Below are 23,437 nucleotides of genomic sequence, written 5' to 3' on the forward strand. Positions count from 1 at the left end.
GGCCAGATCACGCAAAAAAAATTTCCAAAAAAGTTCATAAAATAAAATAGTATTTAAAACAATCCAGAAATCGAATTCCAATTTCTTTAAAAATAGAATTAGCTAAATATGCCCCTTATAAAAAAAATAAAATTACTTCTAATAATGCCCTATATCGAATACTTTCCCATTGTCTACCCTGACATAACTACAGATTTGAATCAACAACTGCAAAGGTGGAATCAGATACCACCAGAGATACGATGCACTGATCAGATACGATGCAAAGGTGGAAACAGTGGAATCAGATAAATGTTTAATATTCCTCTTAATGTTACACCATTTATGACACACTCGGGTGGGAGAAGATCTATTAGCGTCAGGAATATCAAATGCATACGTAGATGTGGAAACTAATCTACACTAAATGTCCCAGCTACTAGTATAATAAAATTATTTTCAATGATAACACACAAAAAAGAGGAGAATTGAGTGGTTCTATAACTCTCCGAACTACTGCATATAATATTAATAATAATAATAAAATGTCTTTATTCGGGCGAGGTTGAGACTAAAAAGTCCCCTCTTCCACCTAAACCCTCGATAGCGTCAATGCAAACATATTAAAAAAATGGTAGACAAACGTTTACAATACAAAGAATATACAGTATACACTGTATGTGAAATGTCAGAAATATAAACAACTATACGTGAAAATTTTGTGTAAAAAAGATTTCTGTTTGTGGGAAAAACATGAGAATAAGGGTGTAATACCCTTCAGCGAAAAAACCCACTGCAGGAAAACGCCCACACTAGAAGGGGAGCCTGAAAAACCAGCGAAAACCTACTGAGTGAAAGCTAATGTCATGTGACATGCAAAATACAACATAGTTCATGAGGTACATAGAATACACAAATATAACGCATGCAATTAAGATATAAGATATAACATATATGTACAAGCATCCAGTGGTACATATCACTTTGTCGCAGGCGCTGCTCAGTGTCATGTATATTTACCTACTAGTTGTGAGGTGAAAAGTGCTTTGTGTAGCCTCCTCTTAAAAGATACCAATGATGATGAGTTCCTAGTTGAAAGGCTAAGATTATTCCATTCCCTACATGCAGTAACGGTAAATGAGTTTTTTGTAAATGACAGTTCGGTGATGAGATATAACAAGATTGTGATTCCCTCTTGTGTTTGTCATATGGACAGTGTCAAGACTCCTGAACTCGCATGATAGGTAAGGGGGTGTTTTTGTGTTTAGAATTTGAAAAAAAAATTAGCGCGCAGCCTTGTGAGACTAACATTAAGTTTAAGTAACATTATGAAACATAAAGTAAGATTTCTTCTTCTCAAGAATTACCAGCACATAAAGTGTGCTCATAATTTCTTTAAGTGACATCGACACATTTTATAATTATAATCTAAGTAACATGTTTAATTATAATTTTTGCTAACTTCACTGACTAGCAAGTGAAATCGTGTTTTGAAAGAGACAAAAATATATTTTTTAGAGTCAAAAATTTAAATATTTTTTAGACTTCCTTTGCTGAAAGATAAGCGAGTTCCAACTTAAAATAATAAGTCCTTTTGCGTTTTGCATAAAATAGGCCAATCATAATATCTACTTATTTGTAAAATTAAAACTATCGGCTCCCAAAAGGTAATGCCAGCCTCTTCCGCTAGCTTCTGAAAATTCTTTCTCAACCAAATTACCCGTTTAAGGAAATATCACTGTATCTTTTTCTTTATCTCACAAAAGTTGATTAGTAAAAACATAAAAAAGAATAAGCAGACAATTTCTTAAGATAAAGATGTATAAATAAAATATTTCATTTTTTTTAATTACTTCATTTCGTCAACGTTTCGAACCTGACATGTTCATCCTCAAGATTTCATTGAAATATAATGGATTATTATATAATAAAACAATATATAAAATTATATTAGATAATATATTACTGTATAATATTTTAAATAAGCCCTGAGAAAGACATTCCAAGTTCGAAACGCTGGCGAAACAAACCCAACAAAAAACGTGAAATATGAAAGAATGTTCAACTTTAAAGAATAAGATTTCAAGGGAGCATAATTTTTTTTTATATCCGCTATCATCCAAATATATAAGGTTAATAAAATTTCTGCAACTGGAAAATAAATAACAAATTATGGAAGCGTGGGACTACAATCCCCATGAAGAGCATTGTTCCCAACTTTATCTTCATGGGGATATATATCTTCATATTATAGCAAACTTTAAAATATAATGAACTAAAAAGTATAATTTTTCAGAGTTATATAATCTCTCCTTTGAGTCAAAAAAGATTTTACATCGTTAAAAGTTGGCCGACAGCAATAAAGAAATCTATGTCCGAAAAAATTAATGATCAAGTGATTAAAAGCTTCAAAATCCGTCAACTAAACACGCTCCGGGCCTTTCACTCTGAATGTTGAGAATAGAGACGGGGGAGGATCACTAGGGTCGTATACTTGCTAAACCCCTCAGAGGCTCTGTCCTCCTACTGGTGTTTCCCCCACATTGTGGAAGACTTACCTTATACAAGCCGTAGATTAAAGGGTTAAACGGGTGATTTCCATTTTTCTCCCGCATGATTTCGTTCAGTAGGACCTAAATCCACCGCCCTACAAAAAACTCTGCATCAGCTATAAGAATACTGATCTCCTCCCAACCTCAAACACGCACAATACTATCTGTCGTTAAATTTCACGGTGAGCTCGCGCAGTCTGGGATACATTTGATAAATGTCGAAAATAAGACAGACATACATAAATTAACGACGAAGTGCTGGACATGGTGGGTGAGGAAAGGCAGCTTATAGATGAGATACGAAGGAGACAGGAGGTATGGATGGTGCGAGTTCATTGCAGAGAGGGAATGTTGAAAACAGTGCTGAAGGGTAGATTGTTGGGTAAACGAGGGAGAGGAAGGAAGAGAATAGGATTTTTAGATAGAATGAAAGGGAGTGGGCCTTGTTGTGAATTTTAGAGAGAGGTCCAAGAAGGGAGGGGAGACTGCCAGAAAGCTTCTTAAGTACACCACGGATACCAACCTTAATGGGTAGACTACTTAAATAATAAAAATTTGTAACTTGACGAACACATTCGGGGGGAGCGTTACCACACAACAGCTGCGAAATTTCCGCTGAATGCAACCGCTACACAGCAGCTCAGGGTAAGCGCTCACTCATTTCTCGGAGCGGTCTTCTCGGTCCCTACTAGCTCAAGAACTTGTCGCTGATTGGCGGAAACTAAAACAATAGTTTAAGGCTAGTAAAAAAATCCAAGAACCTGATCAACTGACCAACACAAAACAGTCTTTCCGTTCCGTTCTATCCTCCTGGACATTGCTTTTGTATGTCCGCATTTCCAAAACGACTCTCACATCGGCATTTAACTAAGAGTAGAAATTCTGATTACCGCAAGAATATTTTTTTATTTCTTTTAGCAAAAGAAACTGATGTATTTTTGCCATAACACAATAATAAAAATTAACATTTGCGTCGTCACAGGATAGTGCATTGAACATTGGCAAATTAATATTTTAATCGAAATCAAATCACGTAAGATATATGAAAATGGTGCTGAAATCGCCTCATGTGGCTGTAAAAAGCGTTAACTTAAAAATATAACGATTGAGTTATCTACATTCTTTATGCTCTAATTTTTTGGTACCAACGGGCGTAATGTGTACCGGAAAAAATTTTTAATACTTAACACTAAGTTTTGATTCGGGCAGTCACAAAAGTCTTCAAAAGTCTAGGAAATAATGGGATGTAGATTAATGAAGATGAAAGTGAGGGAAATAAATAACCGGAAGCGGATGGAAAGGATCAGCTGTCAATAAACTTATTCTTAAATCTAAAAAAAATGAAACTTGAAAAAATGAAATTCATCTATTTAAGCCCGTACCTATGGTGATTTTAGTACCCCTGAATGCCCAGAATTACGAAAACTTTTAATGACATTGGTGCAAAGTTCTTTGGGAACTCTTTTTCAAGCCATATAACAAAATGAAACTAATTTTTTTCTAAGGCTGAAACTATTTTTCGGTGACGTATATAACGACCACTTGGGATAACAAGATGTCAAAAGACATATCTACTCTCATATTACGCTGTTACACGCTTCAGGTCAGATTTCGGAAAACAATTTTTAAATCGATCCAGTTATGAATTAAAAAGTTATTCTTAGATTATAAATTGCCTTAGTGATAGACAACTGATTGCTTAAAGTATAAAATATTCTAAGAAACGGTTTCACAAGTTTTGTACGCAGTTATTTTTATTATTTCGATGAACGCATTTCGTTCTTTTGGACTGTAACAAAAAAAACGTGTGCCAAAGTCTTCCTACCATTTACTTTTACTTCATGATATGCCCAGCGACTTCTTAATTTGTGCCATATACTACTTTAAAGACTAAATAAACTACAAGAAAAAAAACTTTTTTCTCTCAAGCAGTTATCGATTGAGGAGCCATGCAATACTCGTCCAAAACAAAATATTAGTATCATTCGTATCAGCATTGTCAGATCCAGAATAGGGACAAAAGGGGACTAAGTGGGGGTTAAAATACCAGCAAAAGTGGGGTTCGAAAAAAATTACAATTCTATCTGGTGTAAATTAGATACAGAAGGGGTGTATAACCAACTATAAATTTTACCAACCTACATCTGGAGTATGCTCCTATACGGAAGTGAGGCATGGACAATGACCGCAGCGGAGAAAGCAAGGAAAGAGGCCTTTGAAATGTGGTGCTACAGAAGAATGATGAAAATCAAATGGATCGACCGAGTTAGAAACGAGGAAGTCCTAAGAAGGGTAGGAGAGAAGAGAAGCCTCATGAAAACCTTAATAAGAAGACGGAACAACCTTATAGGCCACATCTTGAGACATGATGGCCTGATGAAGACAATCGTCGAAGAACAAGTGGAAGGCAAGAATGGAAAAGGAAGACCCCGAACAAAGTATATGGAACAAGTAAAGAGAGATGTGAAAGAGAAGAAATACGTAGGTGTGAAAAGATTAGCTGATAGGAGAACTGAGTGGAGAGCTGCGTCAAACCAATCCTAGGATTGTTGACCAGTGATGATGATAAATTTTGCTCCTGTACATAATGCAATCACTGTTAATATCTTCTCAAACATGGAATACTAACATTCAAACCAGCACGGAGTGCCGACATTTAATTATTTTTTATGCCATTCCATAATTTAATTATGAAAATGGCTGATTTAGGCATCCATAAAAATCTTCAACGGAAATTTTACACCTGAGAATGAGATAAATGTAGCTGTAAAGGAACGGTATTTCGATCTGCGCGCGTGGATATCAAATTTTCACCTTTGATTGCTAAAAAGTAACGATTACTCAAATCTAACGTTTGCTCTCAGGAGCTTTAGAGTAGATTGCAAGCAAAAATTAATTTTAAAAATCGTATCTATAGCAAAAAAAAATACCAATGATGTAATCGTTAACAGTATTTGGATTACTTTTACTTCGTTAAATCACATAAGTGATTCATAACCTGCATAGCTATCTGTTGATTAGATACGTGGCTGTCCACCCCTATTATGTACAATTATTGTGTAGGTATGCATAATTATGATGAATGTTCCAGAAACATCAATTTTTCGTCTCTTTTGAAAAGAGCACCGCGTTCCATTTGATAACGTCTCCACTCTAACCGCTGATAACACTGGTTTACAAAAAAACAAAACTTTTCTGGCGCAAGAGGTTTATTAACCGATCTTTATAGGGTTTTTCACGCTGATTTCAAATATGTAAATAGTTTTCCTCCATCACCCTCAGTTTTCGTGTGATTCACCAAAACGTCCCGAAAATCCCGAAAAATTTGGTTTTATGCACCAATATACACTTAAAAGGACATAACTTCCACCCTAGTTATCGTAGAGCAGTGAAACAAACACCAGCGCACTTGCCATACTATACGCGTGAATTGAGACTGCATTTCATTCCATTATACATTGTCAGGGTTGGTACCCGGGGACCACAATGTCAAAAAATGCAATTTTGGTAAACACGATTTTTGGCGCACGAGGTTCATTTGCTGATCCTAATAGGGTTCTCCGCGCTGATTTCAAATATGTAATTAGTTTTTCTCCATCACCCTCAGTTTTAGAAAAGCTTGCATATTTAGAGAAATATGCAAGCATGTAAGAAAGTATCATCTTACCTTAAAATGTTGTGGAGATGGATTTCCTTCTGTATTTCGCATCTTTCACATCTCTCTTCAGTGTCCAACAGTAATCAGAAACCATTCTTGCATTCCACTGTCCCTGATACCTCTTCTCCATAACACTTATATCTTGGTGGAACCGCTCACCATGCTCGTCACTGGCGGCACCAAGGTTGTCAGGAAAAAAAGTCCAGATGCGAGTCCAAAAAATGAATTTTCAGCGACATGTTGCACCCCATGTCTTTGTACGATTTCAACATTTCTTCCACAATGTATCGGAAGTTCTCTGCTTTATTATTCCCCAGAAAATTCCGTATCACACTTTTCAGTGCCCCCCAAGCTGTTCTTTCCACTGGGTGTAACCCATCCTCGAACATTTTGTCACCCATCAAAATTCTCATCTGGGGTCCCACGAAAATTCCCTCTTTGATTTTGGCGTCACTTACCCGAGGAAATAGTGCCTTCAAATGGCGAAATGCATCTGAATTTCTGTCCATAGCCCTCACAAAGTTCTTGACCAGCCCTAACTTTATGTGCAGCGGAGGAAGAATGATTGCATCTGAGGAGACTAATGGACGATGCGCAATATTTTTCTGTCCAGGAATTGGTGATTGCCGCAGTGGCCATTCCTTTCTGAGGTAATGTTGTGTCTTGTCTCTGCTATCCCATTCACATAGGAAGCAGAAAAATTTGGTGTAGCCTCCCTGGAGACCAGTTAATAAGGCAATAACCTTTAACTCGCAATACACCATCCATTTGTATATATCATATTGAATTGTGTCCAAAAGAAATTTCATGTTTTCATAAGTTTCTTTCACGTGAGTAGCATAAGCTACAGGCACGGAGGGAAATTTGTTCCCGTTGTGCAACAGCACAGCCTTCAAACTCGTTTTTGACGAGTCGATGAATAGTCTCCATTCACTCGTTTTATGTTCATGACCAAGTTCATCCATCACATTCTCAATGTTGTTGCAGTAAACCAGACCATTTGCTTCAGAATAGAAATTTTGGAACTCTCTTTGACGATTGCGATAGAAACACATCTTTGTGTCATGATGCAAAAAGTTCCAGCCACTTAGTCTTGAACCTAACAGTTCGGACTGTTGTTTCGACAAGGAAAAATCACGAATAAGATCGTTTAAATCACCCTGAGTTAGGAGATGAGGTTCACTGGAAGATAAACTTGCCGTAAACGTAGGATCATGCAGCTGTACCTCTTCAACATGGGTGTCTTCCTCATGCTCAAAGTGCACTGGTGGTTGAGGTGGATGAGCTGGCACGGGCTGTGAGCAACTGGCCTCATTGCAGACGTCAAATCTGGGTACTTCACTGTATGCTTGGATTTTGCAGTAATTCCACTTATCTTTGTTACACATAAGTAACAGTCTGATGAGTGGTTTCGTGGTTCACGCCGAACCATGGGTACAGCAAAGTTCATGTGACGCTGCGATCCCTTTTCCCACTCTGCGAGACGTTTCGCGCATGCCGAACAACATATATGTGGTGCCTAGTCCTTGTCTTGCTCCCCCACTTTACAACCGAAGTATAATTCATAGCAATGTTTCACCAAAGGGGTCAAAGAACGACGTTGCGACTTGAATGTCAACTCCCCACAAATATAACAGAAGTTGTTGGGGTGGTTAACGCACTTCCTGGGCATCTTGTCTCACACGTAAAACACAGGCACAGCACCGCACACTGAAGAAGGAGAAAACAACTTCACTTCGTACCGGTTATTCAAGTCCTCTGTCACCTTACGCTTGCTACTGAAATGTCGGTGATTCTGACGAGCGAGTGTGGTCAACAATGACTGACAACGCTACTACTACAGTAGGAATGTGTACGATTATAAAGCACGCCCTCCGATCCACTACTCACGACACAGCCCTGATTAATAATATATGAGCGATAAAATTGACAATACTAAAAAAATAAATATATATATAACTGGCCGTCCAGAAAGTCCGCTTTTTCAGGAACAAAATTGCATTTTTTGACATAGTGGCCCCCGGGTACCAACCCTGACGATGTATAATGGAATGAAATGCAGTCTCAATTCACGCGTATAGTATGACAAGTGCGCTGGTTTTTGTTTCACTGCTCTACGATAACTAGGGTGGAAGTTATGTCCTTTTAAGTGTATATTGGTGCATAAAACCAAAATTTTCGGGATTTTCGGGACGTTTCGGTGAATCACACGAAAACTGAGGGTGATGGAGAAAAACTATTTACATATTTGAAATCAGCGCGAAAAACCCTATTAGTATCGGTTAATGAACCTTTTGCGCCAAAAATCGTGTTTACCAGTGTAATCCACAGAGGAAAGATCTGCCGTAGGAAAATTTGCGCAAACTTCCTCGAAGAACACCCTCAACTACTTTGGCACTAGATGAATAAAAACATTATAATACCAACCCGTAGCTTCAATGATGTTTTTATTTTCTTCGGCAACGCTTTCTATCACACGTCCGTGAATTGACTTTTTGACTTCGACCCTTTCTTGACAATACGCCACACACACACACAGGCTACACAAAATAATTTCAAATATGCCAAAATATTGAGTTTGTTTTGATACTTACAGGAAATGGCTCGATTTCCGCAGCGTTGTTTTGGCAACCACGACGACGGTGGTTATTCTGAAATAAATCTCATTCGAGTGAAGCCAACGGAGGGCTGGTCTCATTCATCTGCAACATCCCATCAGGACCATCGGGGATAATGGCTTTTCAAAAATGCACCTGGAAGCTCGCCAAACCGCAAAATATTTCGCCAAAGAGCTATGCAGGTTCTGGAATTGGGGCGGACTGCGGTGAGCAAGCAGAAAAACGGTTGCCCTCATGAATGGCAACCGTTCACAGATGAAAGTATTAGGCACACCATCTATCAATTAACACGAGTATAGAAACTGCTCCAAGATGGGTCGCACAATTCTGCACAAGTTTCAATGTATACAAGCACAACCATTTTTTCAATTAATTCAACGAGGTTTATATAATTAACCTCGAGAGCATTTTTCCAGATTGGAAAAAAAATTATGAATTCATTAAAACTAATTTTGATTTGATTTCCCATCGCTTTGCATGAACCTTTCGTGCTGCAGTCTATCACTGCGTGGTGTTACGTCGAACCGGATATATTTTTGTGAAACTTTGATAAACTGTATCCATAATATGATGTTTTTCACATTTGAGCACTTAGTCCAACTGAGGTGGCGTGACGTATTCTGGGAGAAGTCGGAGTGAAAAATATTTCCACCACATTGAAAGTTACTAAACTATTTAGTATATCAGAAATTAATGTTATTTACCACCAATCCCACCCTCAATACAGCTTAATTAATCCTCCACTAGCAACCATCGATTATCATTCTGTTCCAGTCAATATATTATCCATGTAATATATGTAAGTAAACAATCATTAAGTGATATTTTTTCAAGGGAGAGGAAGTATTACTCGACTGGGAATATTATGAATACGGAAATTTTATTATTTTAATTTCGAGTACTACGTAAGAGTTCGTTAAAACTTTCGCGGGTGCTCGTCATGTTGAATTAAAATTTTTGGGCTATGTCGCCGCGTCAGATTTTGGGTGGCCCCAACGTTTCCCGACCGATGCTGGTCGCTTTCTCAAGGGAATCTGAAGAGGTGGGATTTAAAATTGGTATATATAGGTATACGTGTCAGGTGGTGGGGGGAGGGGAGTGAGAGGTTGGAGGAGTAGGTTGTCGATTGTTTTTGCCGATTACGGGTTGCCAAGTACGGCTGATTTTAAGGCCAGTGTCTCTGTTAAAGTTGTTTTTCTCCTCTTTAGATATTTCTATTGCTTCTCTTACGAGTCTCTGTTTAAAGCCTTTCACTCTCGCCACAATTTTTGCTTCCTTAAGGTCGATTGTGTGGCCCAGCGCTGCGTGTTCGGCTACTGCGGACTTCGTTGACTGCCCCAGTCGAATTGCTCTCTCGTGCTCCTCTAGACGTGTTTTAACCGATCTGCCAGTTTCGCCGATGTAGTTCTTCCCACAGGTCTGGCAAGGAATTCGGTATACCCCTTCGACTTGTAATGGAGTTCTATCCTTGACGGTTTTCAATAGATGCTTTATCTGTACGTGAGGCGAGAATATTGTCCTTATCTGGAATTTGCGTAGGATATTTCCTATTCTGTCAGTCGTCCCCTTAATGTATGGCAGGAAGGCTTTCTTCTGGTCGCTGAGGTCATTAACAGAGGAGTTCGCTGCTTCTGCGGTGTTGATTTTGATCTCGTTGTTCTTTCTGATAACTTTATTAAATGTTCGAGAGATAACTCTGTCGTCGAATCCATTTGCCCGTAGAATGGCCTCTAGCTTCTTCCTCTCTTCGGCAAATTTACGCGCTGACGCCGAAGAAAATTCCAGTAGAAGAAATCATCAGTGGAGTAGAGAGCGCCATTGGCCACTTGCCCCCCAGCGAGGCTGAAATAGTTCGACAGGACGCCTGCCGAATCCTCAGAATGAAAAGCAAAAACCAGAAGCATAACACCACCATGGCGGAGAGAGAAGCCCTTAGAAAATTGAAAGAAAATGAGAGCATCGTGATTTTACCAGCCGACAAAGGCAACGCGACGGTCGTCCTGGAGAAAGAAGACTACGACAAGAAGATGGAAGATTTACTCGCGGAAGGACCTTATCAAAAGATCGACAGAGACCCTACCGCCCGATACAAGAGGATAGTGACAGAAATAATCAAGACGTATATACCAGATCCCGCAGATAGAAGAAGACTCAACCCACAGGATCCGAAAACTCCGTGTATCTACGGCCTGCCGAAAATTCATAAGGAAGGAGTGCCCCTTAGACCCATAGTCAGCGCCATTGACTCACCAGCATATAAACTAGCGAAATATCTGGCACCGATCTTACAGCCCGCAGTAGAAGACGCTAAATCTTTCGTGAAAAACTCACAACATTTTCTTCAGATCATTAGTGGCGTCAAGGTCAAAGAAGAAGACATCCTAGTCAGCTTTGACGTAACATCGCTCTTCACAAATATTCCTTGTGACGAGGCGGTAAATATCATAAAAGACAGGTTCGGAGAAAACATCGCCAAGATGACAGAGATTTGCCTCAAGAGCACTTTCTTCCGGTGGAGGAATAATTTTTATCAACAGACGTCTGGAGCAGCGATGGGTTCCCCTCTCTCCCCAGCAATTGCAAATATATTCATGGAGCACATAGAAGATACAGCCATTCAGAACGCCCCCTACAAGCCGAAGATTTGGGTGAGATATATCGACGACACTTTTATCATTTGGACGCACGGCAAAGAAAAGCTTCAGGAATTTTTTACTTATTTGAACGGGATCAACAGCAACATAAAGTTTACAATGGAGGTGGAGGAAGGCGGAAAACTTCCATTCTTAGATGTCCTCGTGGAAAAGAAGAAGGACGGAACATTGGGGCATGCAGTGTATCGAAAACCTACAGCAACAAATCGGTACCTGCACGCCTTATCTCACCATCATCCAGCGCAAATAAATGGAGTGGTCAACACGTTAATTCACCGCTCCTACAAAATAAGCGACCAGAGCAACTTTGCCGAAGAGAGGAAGAAGCTAGAGGCCATTCTACGGGCAAATGGATTCGACGACAGAGTTATCTCTCGAACATTTAATAAAGTTATCAGAAAGAACAACGAGATCAAAATCAACACCGCAGAAGCAGCGAACTCCTCTGTTAATGACCTCAGCGACCAGAAGAAAGCCTTCCTGCCATACATTAAGGGGACGACTGACAGAATAGGAAATATCCTACGCAAATTCCAGATAAGGACAATATTCTCGCCTCACGTACAGATAAAGCATCTATTGAAAACCGTCAAGGATAGAACTCCATTACAAGTCGAAGGGGTATACCGAATTCCTTGCCAGACCTGTGGGAAGAACTACATCGGCGAAACTGGCAGATCGGTTAAAACACGTCTAGAGGAGCACGAGAGAGCAATTCGACTGGGGCAGTCAACGAAGTCCGCAGTAGCCGAACACGCAGCGCTGGGCCACACAATCGACCTTAAGGAAGCAAAAATTGTGGCGAGAGTGAAAGGCTTTAAACAGAGACTCGTAAGAGAAGCAATAGAAATATCTAAAGAGGAGAAAAACAACTTTAACAGAGACACTGGCCTTAAAATCAGCCGTACTTGGCAACCCGTAATCGGCAAAAACAATCGACAACCTACTCCTCCAACCTCTCACTCCCCTCCCCCCACCACCTGACACGTATACCTATATATACCAATTTTAAATCCCACCTCTTCAGATTCCCTTGAGAAAGCGACCAGCATCGGTCGGGAAACGTTGGGGCCACCCAAAATCTGACGCGGCGACATAGCCCAAAAATTTTAATTCAACATGACTACGTAAGAGGTCCCTTATCTTGTCTGAATTACAATATGTACACTAGTTATGGGAAAAACAAGAAATTTCGCAACACATTGAGATCTGAGCGTAGCGTGTATACATATTTGGGAATGATTTCATTCATTTTAAATCAAGAGCATGAAGAATGGGTGTATTTTTTTAAATTCGTCGACGATGCTGATTGAGTGCTGAGGGAGAATTCGGCAATAAAATTCAAAGGAAATACGCCCAACGCAATGTAGCAGATGAAATGAAACGTTCTAAAAAAATAAGAGAGAAATTGAGATAAATAATACATTTTCCATACATGTATGTGAGAATTGCTGTAACAAGAATACATTTTAAATAAAATTAATCAATAAATGGATGGCAATGGATAATCATTTAGAGTTGCATACTTTTAAATTTTACGGCTGCGGTCAAACATTATCCGCATCAAATTAATGATTCATTAATTATTGATTTTTTCACCAATTGTACCTCTACTCTTCGATTATGATTACTTCTTTATTTCAGTGCTCTATCCACATTTTGATTTACTTCCACCGATAGCAATCATTGTATATTGATTCTTTAAGCTAAACTCAAAAGCACCACGTAAGTTTCCAAAAGAATTATTCGCAATGAGTTCTCTTGGATAATGCGCGTAAATGATAATATTCATCAAGATCTTGTATGAAAAATGCTGAATTCTCGAAAATCTATCAATTTAATCGAAAATATAAATCGAAAAAAATAGAATTTGCGACTAAACAACACAATAATTGAGTTTCTACATAGTGAGATATAAATAACTGCAATGCCTCTTAACTTTATGGCAGTACGACCTAGCTAGGTTTCGACGTGGTACGTCATCGCCTGGTACAAGGTGAAACCTAGGTCGTACAGCAATATATTTAAGTGGAATCACAAAGCTTTTTACATTTCATTAAGTTGAGTCGATTCCATGAAGTCATGCCCGAGACAAAAAGAGTATCTACAGTGAATAATTTTCATTTTAACTGCGAAAGATTGTTTTCCTAAAAATCGCCTTTTTCCGAACTATGCCATTAAGCGAGCACGTTTTAACGTTATTATGATGAGTTGAAACTTTTCCGATCTCATTTCTTAACCAAAATGTAAATTTATAAGGGGCATATAATAAGTGAAATTAATATTTCTCTCATGACCACCATATCGTGTACACTCAAGCAAGAGCGGATACAGGATTTTTTTCTGGGAGGGGGTCACAAGGGTCTAACAGGCAAACGATCGACGCATATTTGAGGTTAAAAGCAACATGCAACAATAACTGTACGAGATATTCCCTTTATTTTAATATGAAAGTAATTAACATGAACATAATAATAAGTTGCATATATAATAACAACAGTTTTCAAACCCCTTTCCCACTTAGGCGATGATTTTTTTTTCGAGCTCTGACTGGTGAATGGCCAATGACTGGCAAATCTGTCTTCTTGACTTGGGCATTAACCGTATTTAAAATCATGACTATTTTTTAAGCGCCTGAGCACGTGCCACGGAACCACGGAAATTCTAAAGGCACAGCTAGGCCACACGTCCTACAAACTCACCCAAAAGTGAATCTTCTTCGGACGAATTCCTGCTCGAAGCTTTCGTCGGACCATCGAGGGTTTTGTACGAAATGCGGGATACCACCGAGGAAGTAGGTCGATAGCAGCGAAATTAACTCGCCCCAAGACCAAGGAAGATCCCATCATCTTCCTCAATATCCAAGGATTTTCCCAAAGGGACTGAATCCTGAAAGAAATTCGTGGAAAACGTAAGGTTTAATAAGTGGCTCGAGGCAATATCACTGCAACGTGTGCCGCGCTGTAAAGGAATAGAGGTAAAGATAAAATATTGGTGATACTTGAAGGATTTTCTTTCCTGGGAGAAGAAATTGTGAAACGGCACAATTTCTCAGATACGCGATTCTGGACAAGCATCATGTCTATCTTTGTTCTCCTTCTGTAATGTAGAAAAATAAGTTACAAGATTAACTGTGATCTGGGTCAATGCTATGGATGTACTAAGAACGTAAACATGACGCACCTCTACTTTAATTTTTGTCCATAAATACATTATCCTCAATAAAACTTGCAAGAACTCAGAAAGACTAATTAGCTCCTCCAACATAATTGCGTCCACGAGGGCTAGCGCGATCAAGAAATTAAAGAGTAACTTTACCTTCTTAAGTGGATAATATGAGAATATTTAGATGAGAATAATAGAACCATCTTTTTTGGTTATGGAAATCTCAAAATGTACTTTGACCTAGGAAAATACAAGACATAGAATATGCTCCATGAATAATCATAGATAAATGCGGATTTCCGGGGAAAAAAAGAGGAGAAAAACTGCATTTTCGAACGATTTTCAAATACTTCTTTCAGGATAAAATTTATATTATGCAAAACTGTCCGAATTAATGAAGCGTCACGACAAAACATGCAAATAATAACAGTACACATTTAACACTAACATTGAAACTATTTCACTTTTACCCATTGAGTTACGTAGCCTATTGCGATTGTCGACATAGTAATTGCGTAGTCGGAGCTGGAATTCCTGCTTTAATTGCAAAATTAGTCCATCATTGTTGTTATAATTTCATTTTGTTTCTCATTCACTCATTTTTTCACTATGCACCCAATAATCTGTTTCTCATTATTTCCAGGGCACCAACTGCTAGTGACCTTTGCAGTGCTAATTGTTTTCTAAATATGTACATATTTCATAATGTTTTCACCGTGTAATTTACGCGGTCCAAGACTGATAGAGATTACAAGCTTCTGCGTAGCCGTAGAATGGTTGCTCTACCAATACTAATCCTGTTTCGAAACCGATCTAATGAGATGTAACCTACTCTTCACGTTATCTTGATTGTCAGGCAGATTGAGAAACGTATTCACACGGCCCTTCTGACGGTGCACACTGCACTTTCTGGCGAATGATAGCTGGTGACCGCAATTTTGACTCCTGCATTGGAGGATTCGTGTGTTTTATATTTAGAAAATTATTGCCGATAATGTTCTACCCACCAAGCTGATATTTTTTTAAAAGCCAACACTCATGCGAAATATCGGGAGAACGTGAGATTACCATATCATTACCTGACCATATCCTTGACATTGAAAAAAAAATTGTGGAAAAGTGCTGCGATCTTTCATTTATTTAAATATGTATAACTTCCACCAATTGAAGCCTGAATCTGTTGAACTTATTTAAAAAGATAATTTAACCACACCAAGACCACCTAAAGAATAAAAAATGAATGATACTTCTCTACAGTTAAAGCTTGCTTAAATTAGTTGCTAATACCAGCCTATTCTCGTAGCTGCCGCGTGTTGCTCCTCGAAGTATACTCACTCGTTACATAGAGAAGATAGGGACAATGCTTGTGTTCACTCACTAGGGTTTTAAACTCCAAGATCAGCCGTAAGCCAATCATGGAGTGACAAGGGGTGGCAAATGCCACCCCAAAATTTAATTTCTTCGAACTGAGCCACCTCAACATTTGTGATGAGTGGATTGACAATGAATGCTATAGTAAATAAAGGCTAGCATATTCCATATCCTCCTCTATGTTTATACATCCATTAAAAATATCAATATAAGGTCGTCGGTTTGGGTGATTAAAAATTAATCATTATTTTTCAACCTTTCGAAATATAATGAATTCCACCTTCAGGGCTTAGAATTAGTTGTATGGGTTCAACTAACTCATAGAGGTCTATTTGGTGATTCCAAGAGACAGGCGCGCAGCTCGTAATTAAGGCTAGGGGGGTTTTGGAGCAACTAATACTGGGGGGTATAGAATACAGGAGGTGCGGGTGCTCTCCCACAGAAAATTTTTAGATAACTGGTTAAAATGGTGAGTTTTACGGTTTTCTTTCTTTATTTTATCCCCTAAAACTCCCAACATGCAAACGTTTTTTCAGTTCTTTTATTATATTTATTTCAACCACTCTAATTGTAATTGTTGGAGGATTCAACTGAATAAGAAGTAGCAATAATCATGTGCATATATTAAAAATTCTAAGCCCTGAAGATGGACTTCGTTAAATTTCTTAAACACTGACAAAAAATTATTTTACGTGGCCGCGAACTACATGTGGGCGCGGGCAAGCCACTATATGTCTTATTCCTTAATTTATTATTGTTCTACAACACAATTATTTAAAATATTCTGTATTTTGTCATATAACTGTGTTTCACTACATTTTATCGTCATCTACCTCATTATGAAAATAAAAAAATAGACGCTACAAAATGCGATAAAATGTTACTGAAAAAGCGATAAAATAAAAATGAAAGCGCGATTTTCACGTATGCCTAAACATGATGCATTGATTTATCAGGGAGGGAAATACACTGAAAAGCCTTTCAAAGCTCCAAAGAGTAGCCCCACGTTTTCCAAATTTTAGGCTGATCACCCCACCACCCATAGATTAAAAAGTGGAACTACGTAATTGCAGCTAGAGACATTGGCTTATAAGGTTTTAGCGACAGTTCAGTTTTTCACCCCATTTGTTCCGCATAACATCATAGTAAGAGCGTAGCCAGAAAAAAATTTCGGGGGGATTAACTTGGAGGGGCTTGTGTAGTTGTGTTACGAGGCCGTCGCCCACGAAAAATTTGATATAACCACTAAACTCAAGACCGTAGTCAGGAAATATTTTCGTAGGGGGAAACTTCTGGCTTTATCTCCAAAAATGTTGGAGGGGGTTTAAACACCTTGACCTCTCCTTCCTTACGGTTAGCCTTGACCTCCCTCGTCCACCCCACTCACGCACGAAGACAGAAATTTGTTTCTGGAGGGGGAAGAGGTCTAGTGTATTATTCGGGTTATCAGTACTGATTTTTCTTCTCAATTCCCACTTATCGAAAACCAGAGTTTAAATTAAATCAGCTACATTTTCGTTTGAATTATGCTGAAAGTTATTTTCGTCGTCGGTTATTGGCAAACATTATGAAATGTAACAAAATCGAAGTATCGAGTGTAAGAGAATAGTTGACCCTGGGCTAGGTGTTTCCTCAGCAGATGTTTCACGGGTAGTCGCCACAAGGCAACAAACTCCTGAGGGGAGGGCAAGGATACCAAAGCCCTCCCCTCTGGCTTCGTGCCTGACTGGCTAAACCCTTAAGCCTGAATCACACGATATTTTTTTCTATTCCTCATAATGATAGCTCAAACGATAGGTTTTTCATGGATCAAAAAAGTGATCGCTCGATCTATAATTTTCTGAATCAAACGGTCCATCTCACCGTTCCTTTTACCATCGCTTATTCCGTCACTATCCGTATTTACAATGGGGAATTTTCACATTTTTTGAAAACTCTGTCAAAATATAGTAAACCTCTAGGAAAGAATATCTGCCGGGGGATATTTCAAGCCTAGCGTTAGTTTTCAAGATATTAATGGTCAAAGTGGAGGAGTGGGGGGTGCGAACGAAAGTAGTAAGTCCAAGAGGAGTGACGTCATTTCTCCCCAAACAGAGTTGCTAACGTCCGAGGCGTGGAGCTTCAAGATTGTTGCGGTCAGAGTCCTCTAGATTGCTCTCTCAACACTACTCTCTCATCATGTCGAGTCGTCGCATAGGCTTCCACTATGGGAATGACGACGTCCGCCATTGTTAGTCCTAGCAGCCCATTTACCCATAAGGAGATGTGGGCAGATTTCTTCGTTTGTTTGGTATGCAAAGAATGTTGGTAATTTTCGGATAGTTGATACTAATTCCAGAAACCTTCGGTAACATAAATACAAATTTTCTAGGCATGACAACAATGGAAACGGTGAAAATAAAGATAAAACCACGGCAAAGACTAAACGTATTACGACCTGATAGTACCCTTCTTTTAATGGGTTGACAGTCAACTGCGCTTAATAATCACTGAAAATACTATTGTATATTGACAATCATGGACCATCAAAACATCTTAACACAAGAGCAACTAGTGACTCTGTTTAATTACTCTAGAAGTATTTTGAAAACCATTTTTCAATGTAAAGTAGCAAGGCTGATGCTATAGAAGTAATGAAAAATGGCATAACTGAAAAATTGCCAGAATATAAACAAAGGCAATATGAAAGAAAAGAACTTGTAATGTATAGTTCAATCTTACATTCAAACAAACACGTCAATTTGAGAAGCTACCTCATTTGATAGATGATAAGCATTAACAAAGACTGCGTGCCTATTTTTCAACAACTGTGCTGATTTCTCAAAAAATTATAGATGAATGATAATGCTAACAATTACTTCATTTAAAAATATACATATATAGTCATATCTCAGCATAATACCAAGCGCAGGTGACACGTATGGAAGATGAGAAATGACTTACACTACCCAAAGACACTATCATGAGGCATAATAGAAAAAGACAAACTACAAGAGATTTTAGGAGTCCATACCTCAGGGTAATAGGTGCTTATGACATGAATAAAAGCACAAATAAAGACATGCTCAGTATCTCCAGCTCCTAAGACTGCATGTAGCCATCAAAAACACTCAACCCCTCCAAGAAACGAAACCTTGGAATCATCCAGCCATCGACTATGCCAAACATGAATTACACACAGGGGATTTTTTCCAAGGATCACTATCGAGATACCACACGTCAATGATTTTGGTTTCATGCAAAAAATTTGTATGAAACGATATACGATAAATAGAATATGAGAGGTCTCCTCTTTGGTGTAATAGGCTTAGGATAATTCGCGACGTCGAAAATCGTCGGAACATCAGTAGGCTTTTAATTTATTCCAGCCTTCCTTCCGAGCGGATTCAAATTTTGATTCGTATAAGTGCACCTGTGGCAAGGAAAACGAAGATAACTCGCACGATAATATTTTCATAATGATTAAATGGCTAAATAATTACGTGCATGTACTGTATATTCCCTTTCCCTTGGGCTACAACCTTGTCGCGGTGGAAAGGCTTGCGCGTTCCTAATACCCATAGAGCTGCACTGGCGGGATTAATTCTAAATTATTCCCGGTAGGGCCATCCATGCCAGATAGGTCGAAGGGTAGGAGCCGGACGAAAGGTAGCCCACGTGATGGTGTCACGTGAAAAACACTGTTGGAATGGAAGTGGGAAACCCTACCAACTATCTCTTCCCTGAAAACATGGAGTACAACCAAATGAGCCTCGGAATCTCATCGACCGGGACTCGTCCGCAAAGGGCGGGTGTCGGGCACGGCAGCGAGGTCGGCAAGGTCCTCGGGGTCGTCAACATGCGAAATCCTTGCAGAGACTTATCATCATCAGCAGCAACAATGAAAAGAGAAGAAGGCCAAGAAGATGGAGAAGAAAAAGTCGGCTATAAATGTAGGGACGTGGAATGTGAAGACAATCATGAGGGCATGGAAATTAGAAAGTATGAAAAGGGAAATGGATAAAGGGAGGATAGATATCTTAGGATTATGCGAGGTGAGGTGGAGGGATGGGGGGACTATTGGAGTGATGGGTATAGGGTTATATATAGTGGTGGGGGGGTAAGCCAGCGAGGGGTAGCTTTATTAGTATTAAACAGGAAGATGGCTAAGCGTATGGTAGGTATAGATCAGGTAAGCGATAGGATTCTGGTGATAGAAATTGAGAGCCCACCGACCTTGTGGTGGTCCAAGTTTACATGCCCTTTAGCAATCATAGGGAGGAAGAAGTAGATGAGGTGTATGAAAAGCTCGAGGAAATAATTAGAGAAACCCCGGGTAAGAAAAATTTGGTAGTGATGGGGGACTGGAACGCTTTAGTCGGGGAAGGGAGGGATGGAAGCGAAGTAGGAGAATTTGGATTGGGAATACGGTACGACAGGGGCAGCCCCCGGCGTCCGCGGCTCCACGTACGTTCCCTTACTGTCCGATTAGTTCCCATGCCGGCCGTCAAGCGCTAGCAGTACACTCGTCCGGTCGTTCCGGGCGTATTACATGGGTTGATATGGCTGTGAGGTAACTTGATGGACTATATTTATAAAATTTTGTAAGCCGTGCTTCGCGCATGTACTCACTCTTACGCGCTTCAGTTTTAAAGAATATAAAATAGCTTTATTCGTGAAAACTGGTGCAGTAGCTTCCGTAAACGGTCATAAAATAGCCTACGAAATCGGGTGTTTGAATTCTTAATCCCACGGGGATAAATAATATAGGTGTGTTTTTTGTAGATCCCATTTCTGCGAGCCATTTAAGACAAATAGGACGATGGTGTGAAGATAATATACCCACCTGAAAAGGACATCGGTCGAAATTACCTTGCAATGGAAGCAAAACTGCGAAGTGTTAACGGAGAATATCGGCAAGGTACTCAATAGCATGGACAGAAGTATTAGGCTGAAAACTTAGTAAATGAAGCGGCAATAAAGAAGCAATGACAATCTCCCTTTACTATTCCTAGGTACTTGAGGAGAAACGAGTGCCGACCTAGCCAAAAAGCTTTCGCGTAACTTTGCCGCTACAGCTTTCACATTGATTATTTGTAACAAGCGTAACTGCTAAATAAGTCCTCTCAACAGTAAAACTTAAGACCGAATATTTACCTCTCGAGTTCCATAGCTCAGGCCAATTAATTTTCCTTTCCAATACCCACCGAAAATCATCTTTTTTTCTACTTTTCATTAATTTTTTTCCTATCTATCTCCTCATGCCTCCCCCATTGTTTCGCCACTGCTGTATTAGCTGCTCCATTCCTTGGATAGATACCAATATGAATTCCTATAAACTGAAAATATTAATCCTTATGATAACTGTAATTGTAGATTCAGCATCTGGAAAGCAACACACGGCATACTTATACTTACAGGCACTACAAGCAAAGGAATGGTTAAACAATATAAAGGTGTGAACGATCAAAAAAGATATTTCTACAAGGCTAAAATGAATAGCATTTATTTTTTCAAAAACTTTAAGTTTCTCCTTCTGGAGGCATACTCTCGGCCAACCTCGGCATTCTCCACCCGTGCAGCTTGCCTCATCCTTAAATTCAAAAACTGGACAATGATGGCAGCAAGCATCATTTCTCGATGCTCGCTGCACGGGAAGGAAAGGTCGTTCCTTTCGAGGATATCACTAAGAATAAGTTCGCTGGCATTCCAGCATTTGCCATGTTTTTTAAATCGCACTTGAAGCGGAATTGCACTTGGTTGGACAAAATTGTTGATTTTCCTGATATTGCATTTCGCAACCTTCAAAGCACCTCAGGTTCGTATTTTCCTTGTATTCTAATGGTGATATGGGGTCCCCTGGGATATTGTCCTAGTAGTCTTATTTTTTAATTGGTGCCTACGAGTTTAAAAAGAGAATGGGCCTTTTAGTTGATGTGCCGAAGCCAAAATATGGTACATCCAGTGATGAAAACTCAGCTAGGGGCTTTTTCAAAAATTCCCGCCTATCGGCTGAAATTACTGGCGAGGGTCAATAATGCTTGTATTTGAATGCTTTCTTTTCATTGTTGCAATATAACATCTTTTTATTATTGCTTAATGCAGTATTTTTCACATGATATAACATAGTTAATTAATTTTCAGGAGTAGAAGAAGAGTTAATCTTTCACTTCTCAACAATTTTAAGGTCTTTGTCTTGCGGATTTTTTATTGATTCAGTAAAATTTAAAAAGTTCTGTATGGATACAGCGGAAAATTTTGTGAGACATTATGGTTGGTTTTACATGCCACCCACTGTGCACAAAGTGGTGCAGATGACATCGAGTCGGCTCTTCTTCGTATTGGAGAACTGTCGGAGGAGGCCCAGGAATCTCGCAATAAAGACATTAGAAAATATCGCGAGCATCACGCGATAAAAATATCTCGACTTCAAACTATTGAGGATATTTTCCGGAGACTGATCCTAATATCGGATCCTTTTATTAGCACATTAGGAACTGAACTAAAAAAATGCCGGGGCCTTTTAGATCTTCCGCAGGAGGTTCGTGATCTCTTGGTCTTGCAAGAGTCAAATTTTTCGAGTGAATGAGAAGAGGAGGATGGGTGGGATTCAGAAGAATCTGATGCTGAACAATTATAATACATAATTGTAAATTTATGAGGAATTAACCATGCTTTTATGAGAATAAAAGAGTCACTTAAATACTATTTTGACACTAATTTAGTAATTACTTTTTAGTCCATACAGAAGAATCTCTCGAAATCTGGAAATCGTACCTCTTTAACGTAAGTCAATGCACCCAAAAACCCTACTTTTAGCCGTTTTTTTATTGACTAATTTGAAAGAATATTAACTCATTCTATACTACTAATTATCATTTATTTTCATATTTTATCATGATTACCGTTTATCTATGCAGTCAGCGTTACAATTATCGAGTTAATAGGTAAAAGTTCCACGATATCGCATGAAATAATAGTTTTTTCGTAAAAATAACTGCAGAAATGAAAATAGCTCGCCAAATAACATGTAGGGAGCAATTTTTCAAGACATCCAACGAAAATCTGATTTTTGTCTGACTTTCTCGCGATCCGGACCACTGTGCGACGTTTCCCTCGTTGTCCGTGATAATCTTCTCACGAAGAATATCGGATTCAATAAAGTGTTTTTCACAAACAACTTGCGGATACTTGACGATAAAATTATCACGAGGAATGCACCTCTGCCGCTCAGCTCGTAGTCTTTCTTCCCTTGGCACCAAAAAGATATGCACCTTTTCTAAGTTAGAGTCATACCCAGAGGTACAACCTGGCACGATACATCTTTTCACCACCATTTTCCTTTTAAACCGAAATAGAGAGTTTTTCAAACTCCTAAACACTCGATCAACGATATACCATAAGTAAAACTGGCCTCCGTTGCAGGAAAAGACTGTAAAAAACGTGGTTTATCGCAATGAA

The sequence above is a fragment of the Ischnura elegans genome, chromosome 10, assembly GCF_921293095.1.
Source record: "Ischnura elegans chromosome 10, ioIscEleg1.1, whole genome shotgun sequence".
Taxonomy (NCBI): Eukaryota; Metazoa; Arthropoda; class Insecta; order Odonata; family Coenagrionidae; genus Ischnura; species Ischnura elegans.